The 4,869-nt window shown below is 33.8% G+C and overlaps 1 protein-coding gene and 1 pseudogene across 6 annotated transcripts in view; one reads left to right on the plus strand and one right to left on the minus strand.

Moving 5' to 3' along the window:
• BAZ2B (bromodomain adjacent to zinc finger domain 2B) overlaps nucleotides 1-4,869 on the minus strand; it is a 271,958-nt gene that overhangs the window by 185,648 nt on the left and 81,441 nt on the right. The window lies entirely within an intron of this gene.
• Nucleotides 1-4,869, plus strand: part of LOC100950008 — a 57,156-nt pseudogene that overhangs the window by 50,670 nt on the left and 1,617 nt on the right. The gene's annotated exons all lie outside the window — the stretch shown is intronic.

Here is a 4,869-nt window from a genome sequence, read left to right on the forward strand (position 1 = left end):
AAAAAGAAGACATTAAAGAAGTTAATAGCAAGACAGCTGAACTGTATGTTGTGGCAAAATACAAAAATCTATCATAACAAAATTGGAAAAGTATAAAATGCGCTTGTTATACTATTCTAGTATATTTAATTAGTATAATTAAAGAACCTACTATTCTTTAATTTATGCCAGTTTTATAAAACTTCTGCTTAAAATTAAAGGGAATGTTGCTTCAGCATATCCATTAGGTGGGAAATGGTGTCTTCCCACATCCCTTTCCAGTCTCTTTTCCTGCCTCTCCTCTTCGCTAAGCAAACTATGCTCTCAAGCTGCCCTAACTATAAAAAACTTCATTTTTGCAAAAATGTACCATCTGGTTCCCCAAAACACTTTGCTCCCTGCTCAGTTCTAGCCTACATGAAATCTTTCATTTTTCTCCAGACACTACACATATTAGTTAAGAGGAAAAAAAATGTGATCATCTAGTAATTGATACAACACAGTAAGTGATCAAAATCTTATGGGCTATTTAACTTTAAAAAGAGGAATTTGTTAACTCATAAGAATTTTATTAATTTCAGAAAAAAATTAATTTTATTATTAAAATATATACTCTTTATATATATTTATATATTCTAGTTCAGTCTGACAGATTATCAACACACTAAGAGGCAAAAATGTCTCTTAATTATCTTTAATTCACACTTAGCACACCAATAAAAGTAAGTTTATTTTATTTTATTTTTTGGCTGGGGCTGGGTTTGAACCCGCCACCTCTGGCACCTGGAGCCGGCACCCTACTCTTTGAGCCACAGACACTGCCTGAAAGCAAGTTTATTGCACAAATATCTGCTGGTCCACTACTAGGTACAAGGTATTGTGATAAACTCTAATAGAATGTTAGGATGAATAATTTATCTCTTTACTATATTGAAAGGAGTTTATGGTCTAACAGGTGAAAGAGATGAACACATAATCATTACATAAGGTGTTTAAAGATTCTATAACATAAGGAATTTAACTTATGTATAGATATCTGATAAAGACAGAAATAAAAGTCTGGTAGACCCCTGTATTGACCTAAATTATTTATACTACTATATTACTGAAATATAGAAAAATAAAGTTATAAATAAACCAGATTTTATTCAAATAATGATATCTAAACAATTTACAAATACAGACATAAAAGCTACAAAACTAACAAATTAGTATTATATGATGTTTTTGCAAAAATGAATCATTATACTCAACATGAATATAGTTAGTGACTGCTACTTCCCCATTATTTTCCAGCTACATTTGTATCTGACATGCTTATTTAGTGTGCCCAAACTGACTTAATACTCCACAAGTTCTTTCTGCTCATACCTCATACTGCAAAACTTTGATTTAGCTCACTCTGATGTCATCAGGCCTTCATTTGATACAACTGAACTATTTATGTATCAAATCTATTTTTGTTCTTTCCTTACTAGACCTACATATTGAAACATAATCATAGTCCTAAAAAATACAAGATATTAATTGATTTTAAGGTAAGCAGACTAGAATATTTAAGGATATGCTTATATTAATTTTTTTATAACAACATCAAAATGTTTAACTCTTTCTCCTTGAGGAGAATGTATCTGCATACACAAGTCCAAGTACCCTAGTGTAGAACACTGCTATAATAGAAACAACAAATCTGAAAGGCACTGAAATGATGAGGAAATTAATTCCAGCTATAGGGGATCCAAAGGTTTTATGGAGGAGGTAACACTTGAAATGAACTGTGACATTTGAGTTTAGTGCCAAATGTGTATGTTTTTTGAAATTTCCTTTTCATAAGACTGACATTGAAAATCTAAAGATAACTACAGTAAAAAAAAAAAAAAGGGAAGGAAAGAAAGGAGGGAGGAAGGGAAGGAAGGACAGACATAGCAGACGCAGGAATAGAGGAATATTCATTGGTAAGGGCAACAAAAAGACAAAAATCATGGATTTTATAAACAAAAGTTCAGGGGTTTCTTTTGAGATAAAATAAAATCAGAGATTAAATTTACAAGATTTAGACGTGCTATATGCAAAATAAATGGCATACTTTCCAGTTCACAAAATTTACATAAGTATATCTTACTTTATGATGAAAATGTACCTATTGATGTAATTTTTTTTTTGAGACAGAGTCTTAATATGTCCCCCTCAGTAGAGTGCTGTAGCGTCATAGCTCACAGCAACCTCCAACTCTTGGGCTTAAGTGATTCTCTGGCCTCAGCCTCCCAAGTAACTGGGACTAAAAACACCCATCACAACACCTGGCTATTTTTGGGTTGCACTTGTCATTGTTGTTTGGCAGGACCGGGCTGGATTTGAACCCTCCAGCTTCAGTGTTGTGGCTGGTACCCTAGCCACTGAACTACAGACACTGAGCCTGATGTAATGATTTTAAAATACATTTTAAAATGTATTTACATGAGGATATGGTGAGGGATATATGGACAAGTTAAACTGTTTTTTAACATCCATGACATGATAACTTTTCATACTATGCAATAAAACCTTTTTGATTTTTATCAAAATCCTTTCTCCTCCACAGTTTTTCCTTATAACAAAAGGTTAAAAATTCATCCCTTTTCTCATCTGTAAACAGTTTCTGCAAACTATATTTAGTAACTCACAACAGTATACACTGGTGTTCTACAAAGTGTGAGAGGAAAAGAACAATTTACTGATCAGATTAAATTTTAGGTCACCTTAATTCAGAAAATATTTACCTAATCTAGATGCTAGACTCAGTGCTGGTTATAGTCAGAAAACATCAAACTAAAGTAGTTTTTATTTTATATCTCCCCCATACTTCTATTTTTTCTTTTTCTTTCTTTTTTTTTTTTTTGAGACAGAGTCTGACTTTGTCACCCTCAGTAGATGCCAGGGCATCATAGCTCACAGCAACCTCCAACTCCTGGGTTCAAGTGATTCTCTTGCTTCAGCTTCCCAAGTAGATGAGACTACAGGCACCTGCCACAATGCCCAGTTATTTTTAGAGACGGGGTCTCCCTCTTGCTCAGTCTGGTCTGGAACCTGGGAGCTCAGGCAATCCACCTGCCTCAGCCTCGCACAGTGCTAGGATTACAGGTGTGAGCCACCCTGCCCAGATCCCTCATATTTCTATAATCATTCTGAAATCTGTTCAAATTTCCTTTTATTAAAGGCAGATTTATTAAATAGTAGCACCTTTAGAATTTTCAGATAAGAATTTATCTTTAAATCAAGTGACTGTGAAACAAACAATACACACTTTTATTTATTCAAAAGAAGTTTAACTTAGGGGGGCACCTGTGGCTCAAAGGAGTAGGGTGCTGGCCCCATATGCTGGAGGTGGCGGGTTCAAACCCAGCCTTGGCCAAAAACTGCAAAAAAAAAAGAAGTTTAACTTGAATCTGGACTGCCTAGTTTTGCTTCTATCTATGGCCACTCATATAGAGAACACCATGTATGCTTTTAGCTCCATTAACTGTTAAATGTTAAAACACTGCAACTTTTGAAGGAGATGCAATAAAGGGAAATAGAGGGATTCTGTTATTGAAATATACATTTACAAATAGTAATGGAAAACGGATTAATTTATATGAAGTATTTTAAATGGTTGTTATATAACCAATTTTAAAGATAGTGTTTGAAATATTCAGAGTTTAGAAAGCAAAATCTTTTGGACATAGTTTATAACTTTACTATGCTAATACTTAAAAATTTTAATATTTTTATATTTATTTATGTGTATAAAATATGGAAATTCCTATGTATACTTTTACTTCTGGTTGATTACTATATTTTACCAAAGATATTTTAAAATTGATTATGACAGGACACTTGTACTAGATTGTTTATTGCAATCCCAAAATGTAGAAACAGCCTAAATGCCCACCAACCCAGGAATGGAGTAACAAGCTGTGGTATATGTATACCATGAAATACTATGCAGCCATTAAAAAAAATTAGAGGCTTTACAGCTTTCATATTAACCTGGATGGAAGTGGAACACATTATTCTTAGTAAAGCATCACAAGAATGGAGAAGCATGAATCCTATGTATTCAATTTTGATACGAGGATAATTAATGACAATTAATGACACAGTGGGGGTGGGGGAAGGGAGAGCAGAGAGAGAGAAGAAGGAAGGAGGGTGGGGTTGTGGTGTGTCACACCTTTTGGGGACAAGACATGATTGTAAGAAGGACTTTACCTAACAAATGCAATCAGTGCAACCTGGTTTCTTGTACCCTCAATGAATCCTCAATAATAAAAAAAAAAAAATTGATTATGACTCTACTTTTGGTATTAGAAAAGTAGAAAAAATAAAAGTCATATAATCTATAGTAGACCTATTCTGAAAATGGCTTTTTGTACTGTTCAAATAATGACTCAACTACCTTTTAGAACACACTTGTGAAAGACACTTGAACTTTATAAGTCTCAGTTTAGTCATCTGTAAAATGTAATAACATGTCTTCTAAAGTTGTTAAATGTTTAAATAGAAAGCACCTACCACCTTAAACAGCAGTGAATAAATATTATCTTTGTCCTTCATTCCTCAACACTTGTATCAAAATATATTTATTGCAAATATTTAATGGAGATTAGGCATAGTAGGCTTATGCCTATAATCCCAGTGCTTTGGAGGCAGAGGCAGGAGGATTGCTTAAAACCAGGAGTTTGAGACTAGTCTAAGCAAAGACCTTATCTCTACTAAAAACAAGAAAATATGCTGAGCACTGTGGCAGGTGCCTATGGTCTAAGCTACTCTAGAAGCTGAAGCAGGATGATCACTTGAGACTGGGATTTTGAGGTTGCTGTGCCCTTGGGTAACAAGCAAGACTCTGTCTCAAAAAATTAAAAAAAAAAAAAA

The sequence above is a fragment of the Otolemur garnettii genome, unplaced genomic scaffold, assembly GCF_000181295.1.
Source record: "Otolemur garnettii isolate 467f Iridium unplaced genomic scaffold, OtoGar3 scaffold00098, whole genome shotgun sequence".
NCBI classification, from domain to species: Eukaryota; Metazoa; Chordata; class Mammalia; order Primates; family Galagidae; genus Otolemur; species Otolemur garnettii.